The sequence below is a fragment of the Rhinatrema bivittatum genome, chromosome 3 (assembly GCF_901001135.1).
Source record: "Rhinatrema bivittatum chromosome 3, aRhiBiv1.1, whole genome shotgun sequence".
In the NCBI taxonomy this organism is placed as follows: Eukaryota; Metazoa; Chordata; class Amphibia; order Gymnophiona; family Rhinatrematidae; genus Rhinatrema; species Rhinatrema bivittatum.
The window spans coordinates 559,439,770-559,454,590 of record NC_042617.1 but is presented as its reverse complement, the minus strand read 5'-3'; the positions used below and the strand labels follow the sequence as shown (position 1 = coordinate 559,454,590).

Below are 14,821 nucleotides of genomic sequence, written 5' to 3'. Positions count from 1 at the left end.
AGAATTGCATAGTCTCAAAATGCCATTAGAGATAAGAATCTCGAATCTGTATCGAAGCTCTTTGTTTCAAGCAGAACTAAGGTAGACAGAGTGACAGCAGTGCCAAAGATATGTTTTTCAGCCTAGGCATTCTATCCTGCAGGCCTGTATTTATCAGTCCCGGCACGTATAAAAGAATACCTATAATACTTTACTATCCTTCCATTTTCTTTGGTTCAGAGAAAACAAGCTTCTTTAAGATATACTCAAAAAATATTGGCCTGATTTATCCCTAGATCTTCCCTCCTTTTAATAAGTAAAGTGGGGGCAAAGGAGCACATTCCTTCTTAAACCTTACTAGCAAGGTATTCCTGTGCAAGCTTTAGTCAAGCAACATTAACACACTATACATTGCAAATAATTGACTTTATACAAAATATGAGGTAAAGTATATAAGTGTATATAAGTGTATATAAGTGTATAAGTGATAGACATAAAGGTGAATTTTAAAAGTCCGGGGCATACATTAATTAGGGGATATGCGAATAAGTTGGGCTTGCTTGCGCTGAGCGGATTTTAAAAGCCACCTGAATGCGCATGTATCCCCTGCAGTGCGCACATCTCCAGAGTTTTCAAAAAGGGACAGGGTATGGATGTGGTCTGGGCATGATCAGAGATGTGTGCATAAATACTTAGATGCCCTTGTGCACGCCGAGATCCCCTGCTGCGTAATTTTACTTCTGCTATGGATGACGTATAAGTTTAAAAAATGAAAGGATGAAGCCATTATTGAGGGGTTTAAAGGTCTGGGCTAACTGGAGGGAGCGTAGGCTATCAACCCATCTGTTAACTGAGCGAACTGGTGGATGAACTGGTAAACTGGGAATGGCTTGGGCACGCACCCCTTTAAAAAAAAAACAATTTATGCGGTAGAAGCGGGTTTCGCACGCACATGCATGCGCCCACTTAAAATCTGATGCACATGTGCACACATCCAGACTGTTTTATAATATGCATTGCATATGTGCGTGTATGTTTTAAAATGGCCGCAGCCCTCGACCCAGGCTGACGTATGTGCGTAAATGCGCACCTGCACGCCAGTTTGAAAGCCAGCGTCTTAATCTGTTTTGTCAGGCAGTACATAGGTGTGCTTACACATACTAGTGTCACTCAAATTCCCAAGTATTAACTAAGATTATATAACATTTAATATAACTACGCATCACTGAACTGAATACAAATTAAACACATATGAAGGTGTGGTGCATTCATATCTCTCAAGTCAAAATATTAAGCCTATTTTTGATTAGAATAATCATCTTGATGAACTGAACAATCATCATGAAGATGAAAGGTAAAACATAAATCATCACTAAATTGTAACTGTAATCAGTTATTGGGACGGTGGAGCTTTATCCATAAATAGAAATGGACCTTTCAGCTAGGCAAAAATGTCTTTTTTATGTTTTAAGTTTACTGAAATTGTAGTAAAAGGCTTTGCTACTCATTTCATATTCTTTAGAGGTAGTCCTCAAATCACAGGCTTGTCTACCTCTAGTGCTCACTTCCTTATTCTTTTGGACAAAAGCAAAGGTGCTTTGCAAATGTTCTCTCAAATGAGTGACATTCTTGTGCAGTGGTTGCACTTATCCAATTAGCATCATTCGCCCTGTAAACCAGATGGATTTTTCCAAACCATTTCTCTGCTTGTCATCACTGAAAGGTGACATTTGTAGAATGGTGTGGAATGGCTCTTGTTGCCATAGCAATCTAATATTCTTATCCTTACCTTTGTAGACACATTTTCTTTCACATGCTGTTGCTGTTTTTTTATTTTAGCTCTTTCCACTTGTTTTGAGAACTGAGTTTAATAAGATACTAGAGCAGGGGTCAGGAACCTTTTTGGCTGAGAGAGCCATAAACGCCACATATTTTAAAATGTAATTCCATGAGAGCCATACAATATGTTTAAAACTAAATACAAGTAAATGTGTGCATTTTATGTAAGATCACACTTTTAAAGTACAATAAGTCTCTGAAAATATTACACCAGGCCTTAAGACACCAATACATCTCCTATTAGGAAAACGGACCAAGTCAGGCTGCTATAGAGTCCTACACAGAAACTACACGCCAGCAGAAAACCTCACCTGAATCACGTGCTGTCCCTCACCTAACATAGAATAAAGAGACCAAAACGCATAACAAGAAGCATGCAGACAAAAACTGAATTGGAAACTGCAACAAGCCAGAGTCTCTGTATGCAGTGTAACAAAGGAAAAAAGAAACATCACACATCCTTATAAAACAAATCAAGAAATATAAAATCATCAGCAGTAAAACTGTACTAACAAAAAGAACATATTTCGAAACAGCTGATGAGTGGAATATCCAATAATTAAAAACTCATATAAAACATTTCCAGATACCAACAAAATATTTCAAAATAGCAGACACAAAGATCCAGTAATGAAAAATAATAAGGATACAAAAATTTTTTTGCTCTGCATACCTGGGAACGTTTGATATCCAGGTGTCCTGAGATTGTTCTGAATTAGCAGGAGGTGGGGGTGGTTTGCTTGGAACTTTCTCCTCTCTCAGTCACATACCAGTGCTCTCTCTCACACTGGCTCTCAATGACACACCTATACACACATGCTCTCAGTCACTCACATATACAAATGTTTTTTCTCTCTCACTTATATAGGCTCTTAATTACACATTTACACACATGCTGTCTATCTTTTCACGCTTACACACACACAGGCTTTCAATCACATAAATACATGCTGTCTTTTTCTCTCACACACAGACTCTCATTCACATGCTTACAAACATGTCCTCTCTTTCTCTCATTTACACACAGGCTCTCAATCACATACTCCCTCACCTAAATCAGCTCTCAATCACACACATACACACATGGTCTCTCTCTCTCATTTAAACACAGGCTCTCAATCACATACTCACATGCTCCATCACCTAAACCAGCTGTCAGACACACATGATCTCTCTCTTACTTATACACACAGGCTCTTAATCATACATACACATGATCTCTCTCACACACAAAGGATCTCAATCATACACACATACTCTTTCAAACAAACAGGTTTTCAATTACAAACTTACACATACAGGTTCCCAATGGTAAACTTACATTCATGCTCTCTCTCTCACAGGCAGGATCTCAATCACTGACATACTCTCTTTCACATATACAGGCTCTCAATCATTCACATACATGCAATCTCTCACTCACACACACAGGATCTCAAACACACATGCTTGCTCGCTCATTCATTCACTCTCTCTCTCTCCCTTCCCCCCCCCCCCGGGAACTCGCGGCAGCAGCAGCCACCTCCCAACACTAACCTCCTTCATTTTCAGCCCTCGCGGAGGCGAAGGCGGAGTCCCATCGGCCGCGGTTGAAGATTTTCATTTTCCTCCGAGCCGCGCTGCAGTCTTCTTCCCGCGCAGGCACCCGATGCTCTCCACTTCCTCTTCCGGGCCGCGGGAAGAAGAGAGCACGGGCCGCGGGAAGAAGAGAGCACCGGCGTGCTCTCTTCTTCCCGCGGCCCGGAAGAGGAAGTGGAGAGTATCGGGTGCCTGCGCGGGAAGACCCGCGCAGGCACCCGATGACTCCAGCGCTGGCACCCGGCTGACACCCGATGACTCCCGCGCAGGCACCCGGATGACTCCAGTCGGCGTGCTCTCTTCTCCTCCCCCCCGCGGCCCGGAAGAGGAAGTGGTGAGCATCGGGTGCCTGCGCGGAAGAAGAGACCACGCTAGTGTGGTCTCTTCTTCCCGCGCAGGCACCCGATGCTCTCCACTTCCTCTTCCGGGCCGCGGGGGGGGGGGGGGGGAGGGGAGGAGAAGAGAGCACGCCGGTGCCGCTGACTCCAGCTGTCCTGCCGCGTTCCGCCCGGGCTGACAGCATTTTAAGCCCGGGCGGCGGAGGACCGGGGAGCCGCTGGGTCAGCGGGGAACCGCGAAGTATGGCGACACTTGTCTGCGAGCCAGATGCAGCCCTCAAAAGAGCCATATCTGGCTCGCGAGCCATGGGTTCCCGACCCCTGTACTAGAGTAACCAATACCAGCATATTAAATAGACTTAGAGCTTTGCCTATATCTAAGAGGAGTAAATGTATGAGTCTTCTCTCACACTATAAATTTACATCCCTCGTCAGATGGATATGTTTCTTTTACTAATCACATCGTCATATGCACAGTGACAGTGTGGTTCTAACACACTGTTTTACATCCAGTTCTCAATTTACATCAGATTTCTCAATAGCAATAATTATAAATAAATCAGCTAAACTGTGAATCGCAGAATTTTGATGACTCTGGGCAAATTTCACTTCAAGTTGCCAACCTTGAAGTGTGAATGCCCAGGATCTTATTTGCTCATTGAAAATAAATGTGGGTTTTATTCTGTCGCTTCCAAAACCAAAGGTTGGTGACATTTAATTAACTCCTAAAATGTTGAATTACTCTTATTGTTGATAGAAGGAAATTTCTTTTCAAATTCAGCTAGAACAGGGCATCCCAAACCTGGCCTGGGAGCCCCACAGCCATTCAGATTTTCAAGGTATCCACAATAAATATGCATGAGATAAATTTGCATATCAAGGAGACTCAGTGTATGCAAATTTATCTCATGCATATTTATTTATCTATTTCATTAAAAGGTTTTTATATACTGTGTATACACACAAAGTGGAACTAAGTGGTTTACATATTTTTCCTTCTCAAAATGATTGTAAACCGTTGTGAAGATTAGTCTGATTCGATGGTATATAAAACTAATAAAACCATAAACCATATAGTTAATAAAAACAGAAAGTAGCATACATTAAGGAAAATAATTACAAATCACAAAAAATTAAGTTGGGGTAGTGAAAGAGGTTGAGTTATCACTTTAGGATTGAAATCTTGGAAAGCTTGTGAAAAGTAAGTTTTGATTGTTTTTTTGAAGTCATGTTTTGTGGTGAGCTGACGAATGTAGTTGGGAAGAGAGTTCCATAAATTGGGACCTGCAACCGAAAACGCACAGTTGCCAGTTAGGTTTACCCTAGCAGTTTTTACAGTGGGTACTTGGAGATAATTTTTGTCTGAGGAGCATAAGTGACGGGGAGGTTGATAATTCGAAGAGTGGAACATAACCATATGGAGGTGGTACTGTGTAGTGAGGTGTCGATGAGCATTAAGATTTTGTATTGAATTCGGTAACGAATGGGTAACAATGAAGTTGCTTAAGTATTGGTGTTATGTGACCCCTACATGAAGTGTTACTTAAGAGCCTGGCAGCAGAATTTTGAATCAATTGAAGTGGTTGTATTATATGTTCTGGAAGACCGATACATAGTGAGTTACAGTAGTCAAGTCTGGTTAGAATGAGTATTGTAACACAGAGTGAAAGTTCTTAGGAAAAAGTAGAGGCATGAGATTTTTTAGTAACTGGATTTTATAGAATGATTTTGTGATGGAAGTAATATTAACGGATACTGAAAGTTTGGAATCGATAATAACACCTAGATTATGAGCGTGATTACGTATGGGTATGTGACAATTATTGAAGATAAATTCTGTAGGGGGAAGGAACACAAGTAGAATTTGGAATGGTGAATGATTTTGGTTTTTGCTGCATTGAGGGTAAGACGATTGTGTGTTAACTATGTATTTATTGTTTGCAAATAGATTGTGGCTAGTGAGAAAGTATGTTTCCAAGGAAGAATAAATTGAATATCATCTGCGTAGATTTTATAATTTGTTCATTGTGGATATCCTAAATACCTAACTGGCTCTACCGTCCCCAGGATAGGTTTGGGAAGCTCTGAGTTAGAGTTTTGCATTTGCTATAACTCTCTTGTTGGTGTCATATTTGTTCAAAGTCACCGCACTTATGCATTCTTGAGTGAGTCTCAGTTCCAAATAAAACTCCTTGCTGCCCTTCAGATAGGGAATATAAAGACCTTGCTCAGTATTTTCTTCATCTCATTCATAGCTGTTTATTGCCCAGACCCCCCCTTGGTACCTCCTTCCTGAGAAGCTTGACCAATGGATATGAGATCTCTGTATTCTGTATCTTGTAATACTTTGCAAGTTATTAAATTCATCAGAAGAATTTAAAATCAAATGCAATTTGCAAATGCTATGTTCCTTTCCCATTATGGAAGGTCAGTTTCAATTATTGATAAACTATAACCAATCTTTAGGCCCCATTCTTTCTTCTTAGATGGGCCATATAGGACTGTTATAGATATTGTTACATTATTTAATAATTCCTCTTTCTAAAATATTTAGAATTTGTTGCCCTTATTCATAGGACTCCAGAAATAGTATACTACCATATAAAACGTGCTTACCAATAGGATCTGTAGGCTCTTGAGTGATAGGAAGATTAGTCAGGCCACAGTCATATATCCATGGCAAAGCGTTATTTAAAATGGTATAACAATTCTTTTAACTGATCTTGTCAGAATCATTTACACAATTATCTAGTTCTGTAAGTTTCAACTAATAACTTATCTTGTGTGGGCATCTTAATAAAGGAACTACTTCACTTCACCTACTCAAGTATAATTTTACTTGGTGGTGTCACTGATGATTGAATTCTCAATATTAATAATAGTGGTGTTGGATTTTCTGTATGACTTATGTGCAAACACACAGAAAGGATCTCCCCCTCTTCAGTATACATCAGTTAGCTTGGAGGATAGAAGTGAATTCTTTAGACAGAAGTATATTACATCACTTGCAAATTCTGGGTTTCTCTTTAATTCTAGTCCCTGGGTAGAAAGTAAGGGGATTTTCCAGCTGTCAACTTCAATAACAATATTAATATCTGAAGGTTTTCAGTGAAATGTTATTGTTTCTTATTGCTCTCTCTCTAGCTCCTTTGTTGGAGTACTGGGGGACTAGGACCAACTGACTTTGAAAATTAATCCTCACTAGGGTCATTTTAATGAAGAAAATAAAACCTCAACAAATCAACAAGCTTCCACCCTGCCCCAACTATTATAACTGGTTTTCAGACCCTGAGCTTTCATAATATTTTTAAAGACAGTCAAGGATAAGGAAACTCTTCTTAAGGGTTTTTACCTATTTAAAATTCATCTCTAGTCATTCATAATCATGAATGTTATTATCATTTGTCCTTTATCTTCTAAACTGAAAGCCACTGTTCATGTAGGGTGATAGACTAATCCATTAACTTTAAAGGAAAATGTCAAACAGACTCTTATTCTCACTATAGACCTTCCTTCTATAGAAGCAGACAGTTTCTCAACAAGACTTGGAGTAATCGAAATTACCCTGGACCTAGTTTCTAAAAGACCCTCACAACTGAATACAGTCTGTATTCTAATGTGAGATGTATACTTTTGTCCTAGAGGTGTTAATTTGCCCAAAAAGGATTTTTGCTTCTTAATAGAATCTACATTTAATGTCTAGGGAATTTCCATCATGTGGATCTTTACCTCTGACAATAGAATGGAATTTCAATTCAAATTCCTATTTTCCTTTATTTTACACAAAAGAGAATATCTTCATACCTTAAAGTAGAGTCCTGTAAACAAGAAGTAAGAACAAGATCCTCATAGACAGGGAATCTAGTGTAGCCACTGGTTGTTTGGGAGAACAGTCTCTGTTAGGAATTCTTTGTTCTGGTCACCTGGTTATGCCGAATGAGGTGATCAAATTTGCAGATGACACAAAATTATTCAGAGCAGTTAAATCACAAGCGGATTGTGATAAATTGTAGGAGGACCTTGCAAGGCTGGAAGATTGGGCATCCCTATGGTAGATGAAATTTAATATGGAGAAGTGCAAAGTGATACATATAGGAAAAAATAACCCATGCTGTAACTACACCATGTTATTTTAGGAGTTACCACCCAGGAAAACGATCTGGGCATCATAGTTGTTATTACATTGAAATTGTCAGCTCAGTGTGCTGTGGCGGTCAAAAAAGTAAGCAGAATGTTAGGAATTATTAGGAAGAGAATAGCAAATAAAATGGAGGATGTTATATTGCCTCTGTATTGCTCAGTGGTTAGACCAAATCTTGAATACTAGGCCGGATTTTAAAAGGGTTACGCGCATAAGGTACACGCGTAACCCTTTTAAAACTCCCCTGCGCGCAATGAGCCTATTTTGCATAGGCTCGGCGGCATGCGCAAGCCCCGGGATGCGCGTAAGTCCCGGGGCTTGCCTGGGGGGCGTGTCTGGGGTGTGTCGGGATTGACGCAGCGTTTTCGAGGTGTGTCTGGGGCGTGTTTCTGGCTCGGGGGCATTTCGGGGGCATGGCCGAATACCCTGACACAGCGACCTGTGTTGGGGCCTGCTGCGCCGGCGCGCGTAAGTTACTACTGCCCGGACGCAGTAGTAACTTTTAAGATAAAGGTAGGGAGGGGATTTAGATAGGGCCGGGGGGGTGGGTTAGGTAGGGGAAGGGAGGGGAAGGTGTGGGGGGGGGGGGTGAATGGAACAGGCAGCGCGCGCAGGGCTCGGTGCGCGCAAGGTGCACAAATGTGCACCCCCTTGCATGCGCCGACCCCAGATTTTATAAAAATACGCGCGGCTACGTGTACTTTTGTTCGCGCTTGGTGCACGAACAAAAGTATGCGCGCGTAGATTTGTAAAATCTACCCCACTGTGTGCAATTCTGGTCGCTGCATCTCAAAAAAGATATAGTTGCACTGGAGAAAGTGTAGAGAAGGGTGACTAAAATGATAAAAGACATGGAATGACTCCCCTATAAGGAAAGACTAAAGAGGTTAGGGCTGTTCAGCTTGGAGAAGACATGGCTGAAGGATGATATGATAGAGGTCTACAAAATCATGAAAGGACTTGAACATGTAAATGTGAAACAGTTATTTACTAGAGATGTGTGTCGTTTAAGGTTTTTGGGTCGGGCTGCGGTTCGGGTGTCTCATGGAAAATGTCATTTTCCTGTGGCTTGGTTTGGGTTTTTTCGGCGATTTTCCACGACCCCCCCCCCCACCCCAACCCTTCACATTTACTTAATTACAGCCCTCCTCACCATCCCGATTCCCCCCCCCCCAAGCCTTACTAAAAGCCCTGGTGGTCCAGCAGGGTCCCGGGAGCGATTTCTCCCTCTCGGGCCATCGGCTGCCACAAATCAAAATGGCGCCGATGGCCCTTTGCCCTTACCATGTGACAGGGCCTACCAGTGCCATTGGTCGGCCCCTGTCACATGGAAGGAGCAATGGATGGCCCGCGCCACTCCTGTAAAGAGAACTCGGATATTACAATTCTTTAAGAGACAAAATACTCAAATAGCGTTTTTTCAGGAAACGCTATCTGGACAAGGAAGGATATGCTAAGTTACAAAGAGACTGAGTTGGGCAAGTTTTTTCTGCTAAGTATAAAAGCAGAGAGGTCTGCATTCTTATTCATAATGTATTGCCTTTTGTAGTGGATCAATTATATAGGGATCGTGTAGGCACATTTATTATTTTGGAGGGTACCTTGTTGTCACGGTTTCACCTGTAGTAAATCTCTGTGCCAAGGTTCAGCCTGCGCTTCCTGCTACCAGGGATCCTCAGTGAGCCTTGCTCACTGTCTTTCCTCTCGCTGAATGTACAATGCCCAAGCCTCATCCCCACTTAACTCAGCCTGTCCCATATTCCAGTGCCTCTTCATTGAGTCACCTTGGCTCCCTGAGCTGGCCACCTTCTCTTTGCTATCCTGTCTTGCCTTGTGGCCTGCCCAGGCCTCCTGGCCTTACTCTGTGGCTTCTCTTGGCCTCTATCCTTGCTCTGTAGCTTCTCTTGGCCTCTAGCTTTGCTCTGTGGCCTCTCTTGGCCTTTACTCTTGCTCTGTGGCCTCTCAGAGCCTCTACCCTTGTTCTGTGGCCTTTTATGGCCTACTGTTCATGGCCTTCGCCCTTCTGTGTTCCATGTTCTTTGTTCCTTGTTCCTGTCCTTGTCCCAGTCCTGTCTTTGTTCCTGTCTTTACCTGACTCTGTTCCTTGCATCCTCAATCCAGTCCCAACCAGTCCCAGTCCTCAGCTTGTGTCTGTATCCAACCCCAGCCAGTTCCGGTATTCAGTCTGTGCTTGCATCCAGTTCCAGCCTGTCCCTGTATTCACTCTAAGTCTGCATCCAGCTCCTGCCAAGTTCTCAGTATCGACTCAGTCTTTAGCCTGCTGTAACCAGCTCCTGTCAAGCCCCAGTACTAAGCCAGCCTCCATCTGTGATCAGTCATGTTTGCCAGGAGACAAGTCCTGCTGGCCCCTAGAATTCAAGGGCTCAACCTAAGGGGGAGGGGGTTGGCTAGACAGAAGACCAGCTTTAGTTCAGCCCTGCAGCCATGTGCCACTTCAGCAGGTGTGCTTCCTGATTCCAGCCCAGCACCCCATGCCACTTGTATGCTCACTCTATTGCTATTATGAGTGTTTAAGGCCCCAACAAATCATAGTGAATTTTTTCATCAATTTTTTCAAGTAGTGGGCACATACTCTAACTCTCATTATGGATAGGGACTGGAATATGACTCTGTAGCCTAGTCTGAATCGATCTCATTCTTCTTCCTGGTCCCCTCCTCTCCCTAGTAGTCTCCAGATTGGTCTGCAGGTTTTGTGTCTGCATGATGTTTGGGGGAGATGGTATCCCAGTAGTCAAGATTAGACATATTTTTTGTTATGTCAGGTTACCCATAGCAGGTTAGATTATTTTTTGTGCAGCTCCACAGTATTGATCGAAGTCATAAATTGAGACATTCTTCCTAGCTTTATTATTGATTATCATCCCATCTCATTAACAGTATCAGTATTGGAGTGTAGAAACTTCAAGACAAATTGTAGATTGAACTTGTCTTAAGAACCAGGACTGTGCTGAATTAGTTGGGGGGGGGGGGGGGGGGGGGGAAGGATGCGTGCTGATTTTAAATTACATCATCTGGTGGCAGAATATGATCCATTGTGCCTATGGAAGACTAAAAATTGTCCTTCATGGATGCATATTAGCTTTTACTAGTCACTTGAAGAAACAGAGAATGCAGAGGCAACAGAAGCTTCTCAAACAAATTTGGGATCTTGAGCTGAAACCCAAAGTGGCTTCACTAAGGTATGTAGGTTGCTCTCGCTGGCCAGATGCACTATGCAAGCAGAAATTCTATGAACAGAACATTAAGCCTGGCTCCCTGCAGGCAAGATTAATTAGGCGGCAGCATAAATCGGGAATTATGATCACCACCATAAGGGATACTAACGGCGAAGTGCCTCATCTTCCTCTTGATCTTCTTATGCTATTTCAGAAACATTTTCCATCTCTGTATGCAGAGCCAGGGACTGCGACTAGTGAACAGATGGAGGATTTTCTACAATCCATATCTCTTGCCAAATTGCCACTCAGTGCCTAGAAATCTCTGAAGGCTCCTATTAGTCATCGTGAGATCTCTAACACGATTAAGAATTTGCGTTCTGGAAAAAGTCTAGGCCTGGATGGTTTTCAACTAGATTTTTATAAACATTTTTAATTAGAATATATTCCTCTCCTTCAAGAGTTGTTTAATTTCTTAGGGGAATTGTCATCACTCCCTGGCAGTGGATCACTCCCTGGCAGTGAATGCCTTGATTATGTTGATCTTCAGGAAAGGTAAGATCCATTAGATTGTAGCGCATACAGATCTATTTCCCTTCTTAATACTGATATGAACATATTTGCCAAGGTCTTGTTGAAAAAGTTAGAGCAGATCATGCAGGTACTGATTAAAAGCAAAAATTCTGTTAACAGTACTAGAAGGTTATTTAATATTATATATCTGACAAGGAAATATAATTCCTTTAGGTTGCTTGTGTCTTTAGATGTTGATAAAGCCTTCGATTGGATATTCTGGAAATATATGTTTGTTGTGCTTAAGCATCTTTCTTTCCCAGAAGAATTTCTTCGTTGGGTTCCTGTTCTCTACTCTAACCCCAGTGCATGAGTTATGATAAATGGCTGGCACTCTGAGCCTGTAAATATTCAACGAGGTACTAGGTAGGGCTGCCTTCTCTCTCCCTTACTGTTAAATCTAGTACTGGAGCCCCTTGAACAAAAGATTAAGAAAGTGCAGGACATTTATGGATTTCAATTTGGGTGTTCTCAGAATATCATCACTTTATATACTGATGATATCCTTCTGTTTTTAATGAGCTGAGAAAAATGTATCCATGTATGTAAGGATAGTGGACCCTTGTACTGTGGTGTGGTTGACGCAGCCTAACCTACTAGGCCCATGCCAACAGCTGGCAAATGTGCCTGGGCTGGGGCAAAATTAGGCCTTCACCTATACCAGCCCCATTCCCTGCAGATTTAGCCCTTAGGGGTAGAATTTTATATACATGGACGCACCGATTTTATAACATGTGTACATGTGTGCACAGCACGAGCACATGTGCGGGCGGCACACGCAAGGGGGGGAACTTTCGCAATTTCCGTACACAAACGCATTCGGGCTTTCCCCAGTTCCCTCCCAGTCCCCTCCAATTAAGGAACAGACTGGGAGGGAACTTCCCTAAAGCCCTGCCTTAACCTTCCTTTCCCTTCCCTTCCCCTCTCCTCCCCGACCCCTATACTAACTAAAAGTTGCTTTTTTTTTTTTGTTTCCAAACTTACCTGCTCATTCAGAGCAGAAGTAAGTTACGCATGCCGGCCAAATGCCGGCACACGCTTCCCCAGGGCAGTGGCTAATGGCCACTGTCTCGGCCGGCCCTGGCCCGCCCCTTGAAGAGGTCCAGCACTTGTGTGCGTACCAGGGTTTACGTGCCCCTTTGAAAATTCGCCTGGCACATGCCCCAGCCATGCGTGTAAACCCCGGGATTTACGTGCACCGGGCATTCTAAATCTACCCGTTAGGTTCCAGGGGCCGGCAGGACTTAGGCAAGAGTCCCACAAGGCATACAGGATAAGAGAGTCTAAGGTATGGTCAAAGTCAGGACATGCAGCAAGCAAAACGTAGATGAGGTCTGTAACAGAGTTCAGTGGCAGGCAGCAGGCAAGTGAATAGGTCAGGTCCGTGGCAGAGGTCAATAATAGGTAGAAAGGCAAAGAATCGGGACGATATAAGGCTGGAAATAGGACAGGATGGACTGGACGGGGCAGGGTGGGCTGGATGAGGAAATGCAGGCTGGACGAAGCAAGGCAGGAAGAGGAATGCTGGAGAAACACGCACTGCTGGAAGCAGGAGAATCTGCTGCTGAGGCAAGGGGAAACAGTGCAGGCAGATCTTAAGTAGTGTGAGCCGGTGACATCATCCATGAGTGCTGTGAGAGGGCTTTTCCGCCGTGGAGCCTTTATAGTGTGTGCAAATGCACATGGGAGGAGCATGGCGGCTGAAGTGGACAGGCGTCGGTGTCTTTGCTGTGGTTGTGGCTCAAAGTGGCCCAAGTGAGTGTTGGCGGTTGCAGATCCTTCCCACTACCGGCCAGTATTACACAGCACTATTGCAGTTACTGAGAATCTATAATCATTTGTTGGGTTACTTGATTAATCATACTAAATCTATTGCTATGGGTATTGGCCCAAAGTTACTCTCTAATATAGGAAGCTTTTCAATGTCCAGTTCTTTAATTAAATATTTGTGCATTAATGTATCAGCGAATTTGGCGGATCTTTTTTGAAAAGTGATTTGGTGCAGTGGATGCCATTTCCTTTGTCATTGTTGGAGAGGGTGGCAGTGGTTAAAATGATGGTCTTATGACGTTTTCTTCACCTGCTTCAGGACTTGCCTTGCATTATCTCTAAAGGGTTTTTTTTGTTTCTTTCAAGGGGGCTATTAAGTTCAATTGTTTGGCAGGGAAAGATTCCCCAGATTAAACTGATCACTCTAGAACTGTCGAAGGACAGTGGAGGTTTAGAGATTCCCAATTTATGTATACCTGTATTATCTTGCTGCTCGGTTAGTGGGTATAGCTGTTGGGTAAATGGTGATACAATGGCATATCCCTGGTTTGTGCCAGAAGAACTGCAGTTTCAGGGATACAGACTGGCTTCCTTGCTGGGCTACCCCCCAGGTTCGTTGATATTGACAAGTTTGGGTAGGTCTAGCCCAATCTTGTTTCAAATACTTAAGATTTGGCACCAAGAACTTCAGTGTCTTGGACTGAATCCTGGTGTATTTTTCTCCCACCTCATTCATTCATCTCTCCTTCATTATGTCTTTTGGGTCATTGGGCAGTTTGTGATCTGACTGACTCCCATAAAAAACTGGTTTCTTATTTATTACATGTTGCTCGCATCACAATTGCTTTCTTTTGGAAGTTGACCCTGCAGCTGGATCATTGGAGGCCTGTTGTGGCTGAAATAACATTGATGGAGAAGATTACATACATACGAAAACATTGATTGGAAGGCTATGAACCAGTGGCGTAGCCACGGGTGGGCCTGGGTGGGCAGGTGCCCACCCAACTTAGACCCAGGCCCACCCAACTGGCACCGGAACTGCAAGGCTGTCGCGGGATCCCATCCCCACGACAGGGAACAAGAGAACCCACGCCTCGCGTGCCATCACGGCACACATGGGGAAGCGCTGCTGCGGCCGTATGGCCAACCGGTCTTCCTGTTCGGGGGGGGGGGGAGTGGAAGCGCCGCGTGCAGCTTCCGCTTCCTCCCCCCCAATGCAGGAAGATCAGCTGCCTCTCCTGCTGCCACCCGTTCTCCTGCTATCTTCGGACAAAACGGCCCGCCGAACTTCCTGTTTGGGGGAGCGAAGCGCCGCGCACAGCTTCCGCTTTCTCCCCCAAAGCAGGAAGATCAGCTGCCTCTCCTGCTGCCACCGGCCTCCTGCTATCTTCGGGCGTCGGGCCATACTGCCCGCCGATCTTCCTGCT

At 43.5% G+C, this 14,821-nt stretch overlaps 1 protein-coding gene across 1 annotated transcript in view; it reads left to right on the top strand.

The window, feature by feature from the left end:
- ECT2L (epithelial cell transforming 2 like) overlaps window positions 1-14,821 on the top strand; it is a 168,210-nt gene that overhangs the window by 30,880 nt on the left and 122,509 nt on the right. The window lies entirely within an intron of this gene.